Here is an 18686-nt window from a genome sequence, read left to right on the forward strand (position 1 = left end):
AGCTACTGTGTTGGATATCTGACATTCTTGAAGGTAGACCTAATAACTGGACGACCAAAAGAAAACTACCAACAATTGTAGGCAGGCACTGTTTTGGCAGTGTGAATCCCTATTGGGGTTTTTCAACACAAGTACAGTTGCTTTCTCCATTGTCTGTGCTCCATTCTATTCTACACTGTGCTTCCCAGTCAAGATTACTACTTAGACTTATAGATACAGGTGAAATGTTTAAGGTGGGCCTAACTTCTCCACCAAAAAGAGGTTGAAAACCGACAAAAAAACAACTGAAAACCACTAATGACAGATCTAGGATCAGCTTCCTTTACCTCAAACCCTAAAAAATGAAAGGAAAACTGATCTTGAGACAGTGCTCAGGAACAATGTTCACCTACACACCATTTGTTCACCCCTAGGGCCTCTCTTCAATGTTGCAGCAAGGCCCGGACCACACAGACTTCTCCAGGCTTGTTGACGGGTAGCATGTTGCTCTGACCGTAAGCTGAGCTAGTGCGGAGATGAAAATGAAGGGAGGCTGGGATTTTTGGTCCAAACCACAAAGTGGTGAACTAGCAGATGGGGTCGCACACTCTGCTATCCTGTGCATGCGAGAAGCCTCTCGCCGCAATGCAGCAGGTATCCTTCGCCGAAGCTCATCATCATCATTTTTGCGCTACTATATGTAGATTTCCCAGTTTTTGGGCTACCCCTCCCTAATTTATAGTGCTCTTCAGTAATAGTTGTGACTAGGGTTGCAAAGGGAGGGTATATTACAGGAAATGTTTGACGTTTACCAGTAAACTACCATTTCTGTACTATTTTTCACATCGTTTGTAACATCTGTTTTTATTTATCTTGTACATAATGTTGCTGCTTCCGTCACTTATGATCGAAAATAACTTTTGTGATTACTCACCTCGAACTGGACAAAGATTCTTTCTTTAACGAGTCCGACGCGAAGGAGATACTGCTTTCTCGGGAAAGGGTCCAAATCCCCATCATTTGCGTGAAGATAAGACGGAGAAAAGGGGTCGGAGGTTGGGCTGCCTTCTGAGAATTTGTAGGCGAGTGCGTAAACCCCTCTACCATCAGTCCTATTAGCCAACATGCAATCATTGGATAACAAAATGGATGAGCTCTGATCAAGGATATCTTACCAATGGGAAATGAAAAACTGTAATATATTATGTTTCACAGAGTTGTGGCAGAATGACGACATGGATAACATACAGTTGGCGAGGATTTCGTTCCTTCGGCAAGATGGAACAGCTGCGTCCGTTAAGACAAGGGGTTGTAGTCTGTCTATTTGTTAATAACAGCTGGTGCACAAAATCTAATATTAAGGTTTTGCTCACCTGAGGTAGAGTACCTCCTGATAGCTGTAGACCACACTATTTACCAAGACGTTTCATCTATATTTTTGAACAATCCGATGCTGGCACTAAGACGGCACTCAACAAGCTGTATAGGGCCATAAGCAAACAATAAATGCTCATCCAGAGGCGGCGCTTCCAGTGGCCGGGTACTTTAATGCATGGAAACTTAAATCCGTTTTACCTAATTTCTACCAACATGTTAAATGTGCAACCAGAGGGAAAAAAACTCTAGACCACCTTAAATCCACACACAGAGACTCGTACAAAGCCCGCCCCCCATTTGGCAAATCTGACCGTAACTATCCTCCTGCTTTCTGCATACAAGCAAAAACTAAAGCAGGAAGTACCATTTGACTCGCTCAATAAGGAAGGGGTCAGAGGATGCAGATGCTAAGTTACAGGACTGTTTTGCTAACACAGACTGGAATATGTTCCGGGATACTTCCGATGGCATTGAGGAGTACACCAATTCAGTTACTGGCTTCATCTGAGGAACCATCAAACAGGCAAAACGTCAATACAGGGTTATTGAATTGTACTACACCAGCTCCGATGCTTGTGGAATGTGGCAGGGCTTGCAAACTGTTACGGACGACAAATGGAAGTACAGCCGCAAGCTGCCCAGTGACACAAGCCTACCAGACGATTTATAAATGACTTATATTCTCTCTTCGAGGCAAGCAACTCTGAAGCATGCAGGAGAACATCAGCTGTTCTGGACGACAGTAGCCGATGTGAATAAGACCTTTTAAACAGGTCAGTATTCACAAGGCCGCAGGGCCAGACAAATTACCAGGACGTGCTCTCTGAGCATGCACTAACCAACTTACAAGTGTCTTCACTGACATTTTCAACCTCTCCCTGACCGAGTCTGGAATACCAACATGTTTCATGCAGACCACCCTGTGCCAAAGGTAACCTGCCTAAATGATTACCGCCCCATAGCACTCACGTGCGTATGGCCCAGTACATCACTGGGGCCAAGCTTCTTGCCATCCATGACCTATATTCTAGGCTGTGTCAGAGAAAATGTTTTTGTCAAAGCTTCCAGTCATAGACTGTTCTTTCTGCTACTGCACGGCAAGCGGTACCGGAGTACCAAGTGTAGGACCAAAGGGCTCCTTAACAGCTTCTACCCCCAAGCCATAAAACTGCTAAACAATTATTCAAATGGCCACCGGACTATTTACATTGACACCGCCCAACCTTTACCCATACCTACATGTACAAATTACCTCGACTAACCTGTACCCCTGCACTTTGACGTTACCCCCTGTATATAGTCTCATTATTGTTATTTTATTATTACTTTTAATTTTTTACTTTAGTTTATTTAGTAAATATTTTCTTAACTTGAACTGCATTGTTGGTTTAAGGTCTTGTTTGTAAGCATTTCACGGTAAGGTTGTATTCGGCCCATTTGACAAATACAATTTGATTTGATATGTAATCATGTAGTAAGCAAAAAAGTGTAAAACAAATCAAAATATATTTTCAATTCTTCAAAGTAGGCACCCTTTGCCTTGACAGCTGTACCTACTCTTGGCATTCTCTCAACCAGCTTCACCTGTAATGCTTTTCCAACAGTCTTGAAGGAGTTCCCACATGTTGAGCACTTGTTTCCTGCTTTTCCTTCACTCTGTGGTCCATCTCATCCCACACCATCTCAATTGGGTTGAGGTCGGGTGATTGTGGAGGCCAGGTTATCTCATCAAATCACGTGCGCCGAATACAACAGTGAAATGCTTACTTACAAGCTCTAACCAATAGTGCGAATAAAAGGTGTGTGTGTGTGTGGTGTGTGTGTGTAAAGAAATAAAACAACAGTAAAAAGATGTTTGAAAATAACAGTAGCAAGGCTATATACAGACACCGGTTAGTCAGGCTTATTGAGGTAGTATGTACATGTAGGTATGGTTAAAGTGACTATGCATATATGATGAACAAAGAGTAGCAGTAGCGTAAAAAGAGGGGTTGGCAGGTGGTGGGACACAATGCATATAGCCTGGGTTGGCCAATGTGCGGGAGCACTGGTTGGTCGGGCCAATTGAGGTAGTATGTCCATGAATGTACAGTTAAAGTGACTATGCATATATGATAAACACAATGCAAATAGTCTGGGTAACCATTTGGTTAACTGTTCAGGAGTCTTATGCCTTTGGGGTAAAAACTGTTGAAAAGCCTTTTTGTCCTAGACTTGGCACTCTGGTACTGCTTGCCATGCAGTAGTAGAGAGAACAGTCTGTGACTGGTGTCTTTGACAATTTTTAGGGCCTTCCTCCTTTTTAGTTTCCTGAGGGGGAATAGGCTTTGTCGTGCCCTCTTCACGACTGTCTTGGTGTGTTTGGACCATTCTAGTTTGTTGTTGATGTGGACACCAAGGAACTTGAAGCTCTCAACCTGCTCCACTACAGCCTGCTCCAACCTGCTCCACTACAGATGACAATGGGGGTGTGCTTGGTGCTCCTTTTCCTGTAGTCCACAATCATCTCTTTAGTCTTGGTTATGTTGAGGGATAGGTTGTTATTCTGGCACCACCCCGCCAGGTCTCTGACCTCCCTATAGGCTGTCTCGTCGGTGATCAGGCCTACCACTGTTGTGTCGTCTGCAATCTTAATGATGGTGTTGGAGTCGTGCCTGCCAAGCAGTCGTTGGTGAACAGGAAGTACAGGAGGGGACTAAGCATGCACACCTGGGGAGTTCCGGTGTTGAGGATCAGCGTGGCAGATGTGCTGCTACCTACCCTCACCACCTGGGGGCGGCCCGTAAGGAAGTCCAGGATCCAGTTGCAGAGGGAGGTGTTTAGTCCCAGGTTCCTTAGCTTAGTGATGAGCTTTGAGGGTACTATGGTGTTGAACGCTGAGCTGTAGTCTATGAATAGCATTCTCACATAGGTGTTCCTTTTGTCCAGGTGGGAAAGGGCAGTGTGGAGTGCAATAGAGATTGCATCATCTGTGGATCTGTTTGGGTGGTATGCAAATTGGAACGGGTCTAGGGTTTCTGGGATGATGGTGTTGATGTGAGCCATTACCAGTCTTTCAAAGCACTTAATGGCTACAGACGTGAGTGCTACGAGTCTGTAGTCATTTAGGCAGGTTGCCTTTGTGTTTTTGGGCACAGGGACTATTGGTGGTCTGTTTGAAACATGTTGTATTACAGACTCATTCAGGGACATGTTGAAAATGTCAGTGAAGACACCTGCCAGTTGGTCAGCACATGCCCGGAGCACACGTCATGGTAATCCGTCTGACCCCGCAGCCTTGTGTATGTTGGCTTGTTTAAAGGTCTAACTCACGTCGCCTCACGTCGCCTACTCTGTGTGTGGAGTACAGGTGATCTTGTGTTTTTCCCTCTGGTTGCACAGCCCAGTGCGAATGTTGCCTGTAATCCATGGCTTCTGGTTGGGGTATGTACATACAGTCACTGTGGGGACGACATCCTCAATGCACTTATTGATAAAGCCAGTGACTGATGTGGTGTATGTCATTGGAAGAATCCCGGAACATGTTCCAGTCTGTGATAGCAAAACAGTCCTGTAGTTTAGCATCTGCTTCATCTGACCACTTTTTTATAGACCAAGTCACTGGTGTCGTCTGCTTGAATTTTTTCTTGTAAGCAGGAATCAGGAGGATAGAGTTATGGTTGGATTTACCAAATGGAGGGCGAGGGAGAGCTTTGTACGCGTCTCTGTGTGTGGAGTACAGGTGATCTTGAATTGTTTTCCCTCTGGTTGCACATTTAACATGTTGATTTGGTAGAACTGATTTAAGTTTCCCTTAAGTTACCTCTTCTTCTTATTGGTGTCCTTTAGTAGTGGTTTCATTGCAGCAATTCGACCATGATGGCCTGATTCACGCAGTCTCCTCTGAACGGTTGATGTTTCTGTTACTTGAACTCTGAAGCATTAATTTGGGCTGCAATTCCTGAGGCTGGTAACTATTATCCTTTGCAGCATAGGTAATTCTGGGTCTTCCTTTCCTGTTGTGGTCATCATGAACGGCAGTTTCATCATAGCGCTTGATGGTTTTTGCGACTGCACTTGAAAAAAAATTCTAAGTTCTTGAAATGTTCCATATTGACTGACCTTCATGTCTTACAGTAATGATGGTCTGTCATTTCTCTTTGCTTATTTGAGCTTTTCTTGCCATAATATGGACATGGTCTTTTACCAAATAGGGTAAAAGACTGTGTACCCCCCTACCTTGTCACAACACAACTGATTGGCTGAAACGCATTAAGAAGAAGGAAAGAAATTCCACAAATTAACTTTTAACAAGGCACACCCATTAATTGAAATGCATTCCAGGTGACTACCTGGAAGCTGGTTGAGATAATGCCATGAGTGTGCAAAGCTGTCATCAAGGCACAGGGTGGCTACTTTGAAGAATCTCAAATATAAAATATATTTTGATTTTAACTCTTTTTTTTGCCTACTACATGATTCCACGTGTGTTATTTCATAGTTTTGATGTTTTCACTACAATGTAGAAAATAGTTAACATAGATGAATAGGTATGTCCAAACTTTTGACTGGTACTGTATATATAATCTCAAAGTGGTCTGAGAAGAACAACATTGGCAGGGCAATTCAGGTGTAGCCAAGAAATATATTGGGCCTATTTAGCCTAGTGCACAAACCTCAACATTAGCCAATTAACCAGTTTTTAGTTGGTTAGTATTGCTTATGCTTTTTAAGTCATGTTTTTAAAATTCAATTCGGAGGGGTAGATCTCAGCTTTCATTTGGACTTAAAGTGATCTTGACTCAGAAAATGTTGGTAACCACAGATGTAGGCTAGCCTATTAGATAACTGGCTTGTTTTCATACGATATATGTTACAATTTGGGAATTGGACAATTTAGAGTATTATCAATGACTCACATGAACTCAGCAAAAAAGAAACGTCCTCTCACTGTCAACTGTGTTTATTTTCAGCAAACTTAACATGTGTAAATATTTGTATGAACATAACAAGATTCAACAACTGAGACATAAACTGAACAAGTTCCATGGACATGTGACTAACAGAAATGGAATAATGTGTCTCTGAACAAAAGGGGGGGGATCAAAATCAAAAGTAACAGTCAGTATCTGAGCCTGCAGGAAGGGTGAGGGAGGAGGATGCCACCAGCTGCATTAAGCACTGCAGTGCAACTCGTACAGGCAGTTGTTGTTGCCATCCTGTACCTGTCCCGCAGGTGTGATGTTGCCGGATGTACTGATCATGTGCAGGTGTTGTTACACGTGGACTGCCATGCCTACAAGCCCTCAGTCCAGCCTCCCTCAGCCTATTGTGGCAGAGCAGGTGTGATGTTCGGATGATCAGCTTTCCGTCCTGTCTCTCTGTAGCGCTGTTTTAGGAGTCTCACAGTACAGACATGGCAATTTATTTCCCTGGCCACATCTGCAGTCCTCATGCCTCCTTGCAGCATGCTTTTGGCACGTTCACGCAGATGAGCAGGGACTCTGGCTAACTTTCTTTTGGTGTTTTTCAGAGTCAGTAGAAAGTCTTATTTCGTGTACTAAGTTTTCATAACTGTGACCTTAATTGCCTCCCGTCTGTAATCTGTTAGTGTCTTAATGACCGTTCCACAGGTTCATGTTCAGTAATTGTTTATGGTTCATTGAGCAAGCTTGGGGAAACAGTGTTTAAACCCTTTACAATGAAGATCTGTGAAGTTATTTGGATTTTTACAAATGGTCTTTGAATGACAGGGTCCTGAAAAAGGGACGTTTCTTTTTTTGCTGAGTTTAGATATTTTTAATTGATGGCACACTTAGTGGTCAAATCAGCAGAATTACCGCTGATATAAAATGTTATTCTTATCATTGTCAATCTCTCAAATCAAGTATTTTCAAACTTGGCAGAGGTTGGCTACTCTTCTTACATGGTGTCTGAGCGTTTTTCCCTTGTCCTAAGGTTAGGCTAATTCAGGGTTTGCTCCCCAAGGGAGAAAGGCAAAGACTAGAGCATTTAATTGGAATTTTCTGCGATCAAATGTAGGTCTTGATTTTGTTATCTGAAAGATGTTTCTCTCTCTCTTCCTTTCTCCTCCCCTGCCCTGCTCAATTTCTCTCTCTCTCCCTTGTGCTCTCGTCCTAATTCCACCTCTTACTCATAATAGGGGTATTTATGGAATATGCAAGTGCTTTTAATTATCGTCAGCATTAGGAGACATAAACAACGTGTGAGATGTCTGTGTTGACTCAGGGCTCAAATATCTTTGACCTGACTCAGACCATAGCCTTCTGTCTTCGGTTACTCTTCAAAAAGTTACCAGCATATAGATTCTGGCTTCAGGGCGAGGATGTAGCCCCATGTCATTCTGGGGCACTGATTCAAACCATGGGTTGTCTTTCTCCAATGTGAGACATTTCTTCAGCTGTTGAATTCAAATTTTCGATTCACATTTACAGCAATCTAATGGAATATTCTATATTCCTGAAGGTCTTAACCTTTTTAAATCCAGTCTCACCAGTGTTTAAATCAGAGGTGTGAGTAGCCCTGTTGATGTATTGCCCCCCCATTGGTGATGAATGGTGATGGAATAAGAAAATGATGACAATGTATGGACACATTGAAGTGGTCAGCAAATTCATTAAGTGTTGAAGAGCCATGGATGACACAACATACGCATTTTCTTACTTCATATGTATCACACCTACATTTGGATGCGTTTTTACTTCTCATTTCCAGAATTGGTAAACTAGGCTATTGCTGAGAAGTGTTTCTCTCAAGATTATTACATGTAGCCCCCAAAACACATTTTTTTTTACAGGTGGAGGTGGAGTGGTAACGTTCGCCACTAGAGTAGTACCCCGGGGTTCAATCCCCAAATCCACCCTTCCTAATGTTCTCCCACTTGCCTGTCTTCCCCTCTGTTTCCAACTGTCTAAATAAAGTTTAAATGTAAAAAGGAATATACAGACCAAGAGGATGGATGGTCACAAGCCATCAAACAAAGCCGAGCTGCTTGAATTTTAGCTCCAGGAGTGCCATAAAGTCACCCAACATCAATGTGAAAGACTGGTGGATAGCATGCCAAGACGCATTACATTTACATTTAAGTCATTTAGCAGACGCTCTTATCCAGAGCGACTTACAAATTGGTGCATTCACCTTATGACATCCAGTGGAACAGCCACTTTACAATAGTGCATCTAAATCTTTTAAGGGGGGTGAGAAGGATTACTTTATCCTATCCTAGGTATTCCTTAAAGAGGTGGGGTTTCAGGTGTCTCCGGAAGGTGGTGATTGACTCCGCTGTCCTGGTCGTGAGGGAGTTTGTTCCACCATTGGGGGCCAGAGCAGCGAACAGTTTTGACTGGGCTGAGCGGGAACTGTACTTCCTCAGTGGTAGGGAGGCGAGCAGGCCAGAGGTGGATGAACGCAGTGCCCTTGTTTGGGTGTAGGGCCTGATCAGAGCCTGGAGGTACTGAGGTGCCGTTCCCCTCACAGCTCCGTAGGCAAGCACCATGGTCTTGTAGCGGATGCGAGCTTCAACTGGAAGCCAGTGGAGACAGCGGAGGAGCGGGGTGACGTGAGAGAACTTGGGAAGGTTGAACACCAGACGGGCTGCGGCGTTCTGGATGAGTTGTAGGGGTTTAATGGCACAGGCAGGGAGCCCAGCCAACAGCGAGTTGCAGTAATCCAGACGGGAGATGACAAGTGCCTGGATTAGGACCTGCGCCGCTTCCTGTGTGAGGCAGGGTCGTACTCTGCGGATGTTGTAGAGCATGAACCTACAGGAACGGGCCACCGCCTTGATGTTAGTTGAGAACGACAGGGTGTTGTCCAGGATCATGCCAAGGTTCTTAGCGCTCTGGGAGGAGGACACAATGGAGTTGTCAACCGTGATAGCGAGATCATGGAACGGGCAGTCCTTCCCCGGGAGGAAGAGCAGCTCCGTCTTGCCGAGGTTCAGCTTGAGGTGGTGATCCGTCATCCACACTGATATGTCTGCCAGACATGCAGAGATGCGATTCGCCACCTGGTCATCAGAAGGAGGAAAGGAGAAGATTAATTGTGTGTCGTCTGCATAGCAATGATAGGAGAGACCATGTGAGGTTATGACAGAGCCAAGTGACTTGGTGTATAGCGAGAATAGGAGAGGGCCTAGAACAGAGCCCTGGGGGACACCAGTGGTGAGAGCGCGTGGTGAGGAGACAGATTCTCGCCACGCCACCTGGTAGGAGCGACCTGTCAGGTAGGACGCAATCCAAGCGTGGGCCGCGCCGGAGATGCCCAACTCGGAGAGGGTGGAGAGGAGGATCTGATGGTTCACAGTATCGAAGGCAGCCGATAGGTCTAGAAGGATGAGAGCAGAGGAGAAAGAGTTAGCTTTAGCAGTGTGGAGCGCCTCCGTGATACAGAGAAGAGCAGTCTCAGTTGAATGACTAGTCTTGAAACCTGACTGATTTGGATCAAGAAGGTCATTCTGAGAGAGATAGCGGGAGAGCTGGCCAAGGACGGCACATTCAAGAGTTGTAGAGAAAAGAAAGAAGGGATACTGGTCTGTAGTTGTTGACATCGGAGGGATCGAGTGTAGGTTTTTTCAGAAGGGGTGCAACTCTCGCTCTCTTGAAGACGGAAGGGACGTAGCCAGCGGTCAGGGATGAGTTGATGAGCGAGGTGAGGTAAGGGAGAAGGTCTCCGGAAATGGTCTGGAGAAGAGAGGAGGGGATAGGGTCAAGCGGGCAGGTTGTTGGGCGGCCAGCCGTCACAAGACGCGAGATTTCATCTGGAGAGAGAGGGGAGAAAGAGGTCAGAGCATAGGGTAGGGCAGTGTGAGCAGAACCAGCGGTGTCGTTTGACTTAGCAAACGAGGATCGGATGTCGTCGACCTTCTTTTCAAAATGGTTGACGAAGTCATCTGCAGAGAGGGAGGAGGAGGGGGAGGGGGAGGAGGATTTAGGAGGGAGGAGAAGGTGGCAAAGAGCTTCCTAGGGTTAGAGGCAGATGCTTGGAATTTAGAGTGGTAGAAATTGGCTTTAGCAGCAGAGACAGAGGAGGAAAATGTAGAGAGGAGGGAGTGAAAGGATGCCAGGTCCGCAGGGAGGCGAGTTTTCCTCCATTTCCGCTCGGCTGCCCGGAGCCCTGTTCTGTGAGCTCGCAATGAGTCGTCGAGCCACGGAGCGGGAGGGAGGACCGAGCCGGCCTGGAGGATAGGGGACATAGAGAGTCAAAGGATGCAGAAAGGGAGGAGAGGAGGGTTGAGGAGGCAGAATCAGGAGATAGGTTGGAGAAGGTTTGAGCAGAGGGAAGAGATGATAGGATGGAAGAGGAGAGAGTAGCGGGGGAGAGAGAGCGAAGGTTGGGACGGCGCCATACCATCCGAGTAGGGGCAGTGTGGGAAGTGTTGGATGAGAGCGAGAGGGAAAAGGATACAAGGTAGTGGTCGGAGACTTGGAGGAGTTGCAATGAGGTTAGTGGAAGAACAGCATCTAGTAAAGATGAGGTCGAGCGTATTGCCTGCCTTGTGAGTAGGGGGGGAAGGTGAGAGGGTGAGGTCAAAAGAGGAGAGGAGTGGAAAGAAGGAGGCAGAGAGGAATGAGTCAAAGGTAGACGTGGGGAGGTTAAAGTCGCCCAGAACTGTGAGAGGTGAGCCGTCCTCAGGAAAGGAGCTTATCAAGGCATCAAGCTCATTGATGAACTCTCTCCGAGGGAACCTGGAGGGCGATAAATGATAAGGATGTTAAGCTTGAAAGGGCTGGTAACTGTGACAGCATGGAATTCAAAGGAGGCGATAGACAGATGGGTAAGGGGAGAAAGAGAGAATGACCACTTGGGAGAGATGAGGATCCCGGTGCCACCACCCCACTGACCAGAAGCTCTCGGGGTGTGCGAGAACACGTGGGCGGACGAAGAGAGAGCAGTAGGAGTAGCAGTGTTATCTGTGGTGATCCATGTTTCCGTCAGTGCCAAGAAGTCGCATGAAAGGTGTGATTGAAAATCAGGGTTATTCCATCAAATATTTATTTCTGAGCTCTTCCTAAGTTAAAACACTTATTTTCTTTGCATTATTCAAGGTCTGGCAACACTATCTTTTTTTGTTATTTTGACCAGTTGTCATTTTCTGCAAATAAATACTCTAAATAACAATATTTTTATTTGGAATTTGGGAGAAATGTTGTTAGTAGTTTATAGAATAAAACAAAAATTATAATTATATCCAAATACATACCTAGAAATAGTAAAACCAGAGAAAGAGCTATATACAGTTGAAGTTGGAAATTTACATACACCTTTGCCAAATACATTTAAACTCAGTTTTAGACAATTCCTGACATTAAATCCTAGAAAAAAGTCCCTGTCTTAGTTCAAATAAAAGACCACCACTTTAGTTTAAGAATGTGAAATGTCAGAATAATAGTAGAGAATTATTTATTTCAGCTTTTATCACATTCCCAGTGGGTCAGAAGTTTACATACACTAAATTAGTATTTGGTAGCTTAGCCTTTAAATAGTTTATACACCTGCTGGAGCGCGTGCTCTGGATGGGTGTTGCCATCGTGACCAGTGAACTGAGATAAGGCGGAGCTTTACCTAGCATGGACTTGTAGATGACCTGGAGCCAGTGGGTCTGGCGACGAATATGTAGCGAGGGCCAGCCGACTAGAGCATACAAGTCACAGTGGTGGGTGGTATAAGGTGCTTTAGTGACAAAACGGATGGCACTGTGATAAACTGCATCCAGTTTGCTGAGTAGAGTGTTGGAAGCAATTTTGTAGATGACATCGCCGAAGTCGAGGATCGGTAGGATAGCCAGTTTAACTAGGGTAAGTTTGGCGGCGTGAGTGAAGGAGGCTTTGTTGCGGAATAGAACGCCGACTCTTGATTTGATTTTCGATTGGAGATGTTTGATATGAGTCTGGAAGGAGAGTTTACAGTCTAGCCAGACACCTATGTACTTATAGATGTCCACATATTCAAGGTCGGAACCATCCAGGGTGGTGATGCTGGTCAGGCGTGCAGGTGCGGGTAGCGAACGGTTGAAAAGCATGCATTTGGTTTTACTAGCGTTTAAGAGCAGTTGGAGGCCACGGAAGGAGTGTTGTATGGCATTGAAGCTCGTTTGGAGGTTAGATAGCACAGTGTCCAAGGACGGGCCGGAAGTATATAGAATGGTGTCGTCTGCGTAGAGGTGGATCAGGGAATCGCTCGCAGCAAGAGCAAAATCATTGATATATACAGAGAAAAGAGTCGGCCCGAGAATTGAACCCTGTGGCACCCCCATAGAGACTGCCAGAGGACCGAACAGCATGCCCTCCGATTTGACACACTGAACTCTGTCTGCAAAGTAATTGGTGAACCAGGCAAGGCAGTCATCCGAAAAACCGAGGCGACTGAGTCTGCCGATAAGAATATGGTGATTGACAGAGTCGAAAGCCTTGGCAAGGTCGATGAAGACTGCTGCACAGTACTGTCTTTTATCGATGGCGGTTATGATATCGTTTAGTACCTTGAGCGTGGCTGAGGTGCACCCGTGACCGGCTCGGAAACCAGATTGCACAGCGGAGAAGGTACGGTGGGATTCGAGATGGTCAGTGACCTGTTTGTTGACTTGGCTTTCGAAGACCTTAGATAGGCAGGGCAGGATGGATATAGGTCTGTAACAGTTTGGGTCCAGGGTGTCTCCCTTTGAAGAGGGGGATGACTGCGGCAGCTTTCCAATCCTTGGGGATCTCAGACGATATGAAAGAGAGGTTGAACAGGCTGGTAATAGGGGTTGCGACAATGGCGGCGGATAGTTTCAGAAATAGAGGGTCCAGATTGTCAAGCCCAGCTGATTTGTACGGGTCCAGGTTTTGCAGCTCTTTCAGAACATCTGCTATCTGGATTTATGTACAGGAGAACCTGGAGAGGCTTGGGCGAGTAGCTGCGGGGGGGGGGTCGGAGCTGTTGGCCGAGGTTGGAGTAGCCAGGCGGAAGGCATGGCCAGCCGTTGAGAAATGCTTGTTGAAGTTTTCGATAATCATGGGTTTATCGGTGGTGACCGTGTTACCTAGCCTCAGTGCAGTGGGCAGCTGGAAGGAGGTGCTCTTGTTCTCCATGGACTTCACAGGGACTATTCGATGCTATTGCAGTCCGCCACAGGATGTTTTTGTGCTGGTCGATTGCAGTCAGGTCTGGAGTGAACCAAGGGCTATCTATATCTGTTCTTAGTTCTGCATTTTTTGAATGGAGCATGCTTATCTAAAATGGTGAGGAAGTTACTTTTAAAGAATGACCAGGCATCCTCAACTGACGGGATGAGGTCAATGTCCTTCCAGGATACCCGGGCCAGGTCGATTAGAAAGGCAATCTACACACAATACCCCATAATGACAAGAAAAACAGATTTTTTTTAAATGTTTGCAAATGTATTAAATATTAAACCCAGAAATACCTTATTTACATAAGTATTCAGACCCTTTGATATGAGACTCGAAATTGAGCTCATGTGCATCCTGTTTCCATTGATCATCCTCGATATTTCTTCAACTTGATTGTAGTCAACCTGTGGTAAATTCAATTGATCGGACATGATTTGGAAAGGCACACGTGTCTATATAAGATCCCACAGTTGACAGTGCATGTCAGAGCATAAACCAAGCCATGAGGTCGAAGGAATTATCCGTAGAGCTCCGAGAATGGATTGTTTCGAGACACAGATTTGGGGAAGGCTACCAACAAATGTCTGCAGCGTTGAGGTCCCTAAGAACACAGTGGCCTCCATTATTCTTAAATGGAAGTTTGGACCAGGCAGTCCTGAGGCATGGTCCCAGGGCTCAGATCCTCTGAGATGGGAGAATTAGAGGGAGCATATCTAAGATCTCACAGGAGAATTACACCAGATTTGACAGACTGACCCTCGCAGCTCAGCAAATAGACTATTGCAGCTTAGATACAGGAGACTGAGATAGGGGGGCTAGGTTACATCCACAATTAGTCCCGCACAGGGACAACTAGGCAGGAAACCCCAAACACCTTGACAAAGCACAGCCCCCCACACCAACGGGCCACAAACTTACTACCATGCGACAAGGCCGAGTATAGCCCACGAAGATCTCCCCGCTGCACGAGCCCGAGGACAGGAAGGTTGGAAGAGCGAAGAGCAAGCCAGTGAGTCAGCCACCGTAATGGGCTCAGAGGTAGAGAATCCCAGTGGACATAGTTGGCCAGGCAGAGATCGCAAGGGTATTTCGTCATTCCACACGGCATTTCACAACGACTGACGTTAATGCCACATGACGATAGTCATTCAGCTCCGCTGGATTGTTCTTTTTTAGAACGTGTCGGGATCTCAGATGTCTTCAAGAGTGAGGGAACCGTGTGTTCTGATAGGGAGTTGATAGGGAGTTGTGTACAAAAGATGTCTGCCAGCTCATCTGACCATTCCTTCAGTAGACTTTGTTGGATTTGCTTCTCTTGAAGACCTGTCTCACCTCCTCCTCCTCAGCACCCCCACTCCATCCAGGGACTGGAGCTCCAGTTTTTCCATCAGGCTTTCTGTTACAGTGGAGAAGTCGTGATTATCAAAACAGATAAAAGTGATGAGTTCATTGACAAACTGTTCCTCTTCCTTCAAGTTTTTCCCGGTGGTTTTCTAGACTTTGCTAGGCCTGCCTGAGATTCCCTGTGTGGAACATGTTTTCCACTTTCTTTTTGTAGTTGTCCTTAGCCTGGGCTATTTGTTGTTTTACTCTCCTCTACAAGGTTGTCATGTCCTGTTTGTTGCCAGCAGAAAAAGGTGTGTGTTTAAGCTCTGCAGAAATGGCTTGTTATTTGGATAGCATTTCACCATCTTTGTAGGGGCTAACATGCCCTCAGAGAAATGGATATAGACAGTCACTACTCATACTGACTCAAGGGTATAATCCATTTTAAAACTGTCCTAGTTTGTACAGGACAAACAGATTTGCAGGCTTTCTCTTACCATATCTTGACTGCCCTTTCCTTAATCTTTTCCTGTTTCACTTTCTTTGAATGTTGGCAGTAATTGAATAGTGGTCCGATGTGCTCACTGGGGGCTTCAGTAACTTATATGCCCCTTTTCATTATTGCCGTAACACAAATCCAATTGATCTCCCCATGGGCTACAAGTGACATTGTTCATAGTTCGGTAGGACAGTGTGAAGTGAGAAGGAGTTAAAATACAGTATAAATAAAGAGGTGTGGAGGAAAATAGAGAGAGTAGAGAGGAGCAGGTCTAAGGGATGGTGAAGTGCCCTAAGAAGGGCTTTGTCCGTCTCCAGGAAGACCGTCGTGTAAACAGGAAGAAGTGTTTGGAAACACCCAGGCTTAAGTGGTTGAGCCCAGGCCGCATCATTAGGCCTGTCGTTATGACACAGAACCAGTGTCCGTCTTTCCTCTTTTCCCCATAGCAGGCATGAGTCACTCTTGTTAGGGATAAGCTGTTTCTATTTATTGCCTCTATTTCCTATTTAGTGCACTACTTTTGACCAGGGCCCATAGGGTTCTGTTCAAATGTAGTGCACTTTATAGGGAATAGGGGGACACTTGGAACGCAGACCATAGTGTCTGCCCAACAACGTTCATCCCAGCCAGAGCAACCCACCCTTCTAATGAATGAATGGATGTATTTTTTTGTATTGACTGATGAATGAGACAATTTTTTCCTTTTTTGTAGATGGTACAGCATGTTTTCATAGAAGGCGTACAGGAGCGGAAGAGCTAATGCTCAACGCTCTAAAATAAGAGTTTGAATGTCCCAAACAAAACTAGCTTGAGGCTGAAATCTTTGGAAAGATTTCAATTCAATGATTCAGAGTGTAATACTGTTGCTATAGGCCTATAAAGCGTATTAACTGATATATGGTTTCTTACATTTGACATCATGGAGAGGACAGAATGTATGCCTTTGCAGTCATTTGTAATTTCGCAATGAAGAGCCCGGTTTTCTGCCAACCTACCCCAGACCTTTCTTTCCTTTCCACGGACCTTCATTAGCAATCCATTTGGAATTACATTTCATTCAATTACAGGTTCCCATTCCATGTCGCTTTTCTGCACGTGTGGTGTCTTGTTGAATGCCAAACCAAAATATAGTCTCACCAAGACACCAACCAGACACAAAACCCTGCTGACTGGGTTTGGGCCCTCCTTCACTCAACCAAGACATTCCTGCTCACCGGCAGATCAGTCTGTCTGTGGCCATCGCTGTGTGTCTTTCGCTACAATATTTTCCTGTAGATTTATAGTGTCAGCTTCAATTCAATCAAGTGTCGGGGAGTTTTAGGTTGGTTTCCTCTTAACGGTGGGATAACGTTGGCTTGACAGGGATGGTCCCTCCCTATCTGCCACTTAAACCAACGTGTCTTGAGTGCCTGAGGCTGGTCTAGCGGGTAATGCCACCGCCTGCAGCACATACAGATTTATGATCTTAATTTGAGCCAATTTGCTACAGCAGGAAAATAATCCTGCAGGAACAGTGAATTATTATGTGGATTATAATTAATGGACATTTTTGTAGGGGTTGATACATCCAAGCGGAAATTACAAACATCAGAAGCCTTTTTAAACCTCAAATGTACTAAGTTTTACACTACTGTTCAAACGAGTGGGGTCACTTAGAAATGTCCTTCTTTTTGAAAGAAATGCACATTTTTGTCCACTAAAATAACATCAAATTGATCATAAATACTGTGTAGAAATTGTTAATGCTGTAAATGACTATTGTAGCTGGAAATTGAATATCTACATAGGCGTAAAAGGCCCATTATCAGCAACCGTCACTCCTGTGTTCCAATGGCATGTTGTGTTAGCTAATCCAAGTTGATCATTTTAAACGGCTAATTGATCATTAGAAAAGCCTTTTGCAATTATAGTAGCACAGCTGAAAACTGCTGTGCTGATTAAAGAAGCAATAAAACTGTCCTTCTTTAGACTAGTCAGTATCTGGACTAGTATCTGGAGTATCAGCATTTGTGGGTTCGATTACAGGCTCAAAATGGTTAGAAACAAAGAACTTTCTTCTGAAACTCGTCAGTCTATTCTTGTTCTGGGAAATTAAGGCTATTCCATGCGAGAAATTGACAAGAAACTGAAGATCTCGTACAACACTGTGTACTACTTCCTTCACAGAACAGCGCAATCTGGCTCTAACCAGAATAGAAAGAGGAGTGGGAGGCCCCGGTGCACAACGAGTGTCTAGTTTGAGAAACAGACGCCTCACAAGTCCTCAACTGGCAGCTTCATTAAATAGTACCCACAAAACACCAGTCTCAACGTCAACAGTGAAGAGGCAACTCCTGGATGCTGGCCTTCTAGTTCTTCTGTCCAGTGTCTGTGTTCTTTTGCCCATCTGAATCTTTTATTTTAATTGGCCAGTCTGACATATGGCTTTTTCTTTGCAACTCTGCCTAGAAGGCTGTTGAAGTTGAGACTGATGTTTTGTGAGTACTATTTAATGAAGCTGCCAGTTGAGGACTGTCGAGGCGTCTCTTTCTCTGTACTTTATAGAATAGTTACACCATTGTATTTGCATCTCATAATGGTGGGCAAATGTTTATTTGGGTTCTGTTTTACCTGCTAGTTAAAAGAACATTACACTTTCGATCTAAAGTTTGTGAGATGTTTTCAGATCTCCAAAGTTGACGGATGTCAAGTTGAAACCACGTCCCATCACATTGGTTGTGTAGATCCATGTAGCCTATTTGTTTCAATCCCAAATGAATGGAAAAAATAAGGACCACATTAAACTAGGAAATTAGAGAGCACTCATATTTTCAATTTAGTGGTTAAGTGAGGCATATAGCTCGATCTACACAATCAATGTCATTAGATGTGGTTTCAGCTTGACATTAGTCTACTTTTGAGGTCTGAATACATCTGACAAACGTTCATTTTTTAGTGAAATGCCCCTTTAAGTTCTCTCTCCAGAAGCCAACTTGAGCTTTATGTTGTTTTTTGTTTGTCTGGGCAGTATGTGGGCAGGATACAACAGTATCAAATCAAATCAAATTTGATTGGTCACATACACATGGTTAGCAGATGTTAATGCGAGTGTAGCAAAATGCTTATGCTTCTAGTACTGACAATGCAGTAATATCTAACAGGTAATCAAACAAAATCACAACAACTTCCATATACACACAAATGTAGGGATGAATAAGAATATGTATATATAAATATATCAATGAGCGATGGCAGTGCGCCATAGGCAAGATGCAGTAGATGTTATAGAATATAGTATATACATATGAGATGAGCAATGTTGTACCACAGTATAACAACACCTTGCTCTTTCCACTCTTATGATTTAAAGTCACCAGAATAGTATTTTGTATACGATTACCTGAATAGTTACT

At 44.6% G+C, this 18686-nt stretch overlaps 1 protein-coding gene across 3 annotated transcripts in view; it reads left to right on the forward strand.

Annotated features, from left to right (window-relative positions):
* Positions 1-18686, forward strand: part of kif6 (kinesin family member 6) — a 198922-nt gene that overhangs the window by 12618 nt on the left and 167618 nt on the right. The window contains exon 1 of one of the 3 annotated variants that reach the window (XM_035800840.2): positions 489-633. The exons of the other annotated variants lie outside the window; for them this stretch is intronic. The gene's annotated coding sequence lies outside the window, so the exon portion shown is untranslated. Of the gene's footprint in view, positions 1-488; positions 634-18686 lie in introns of those variants that run through there. 3 annotated transcript variants of the gene reach the window in all.

Source organism: Oncorhynchus keta, chromosome 2 (assembly GCF_023373465.1).
Source record: "Oncorhynchus keta strain PuntledgeMale-10-30-2019 chromosome 2, Oket_V2, whole genome shotgun sequence".
NCBI lineage: Eukaryota > Metazoa > Chordata > Actinopteri > Salmoniformes > Salmonidae > Oncorhynchus > Oncorhynchus keta.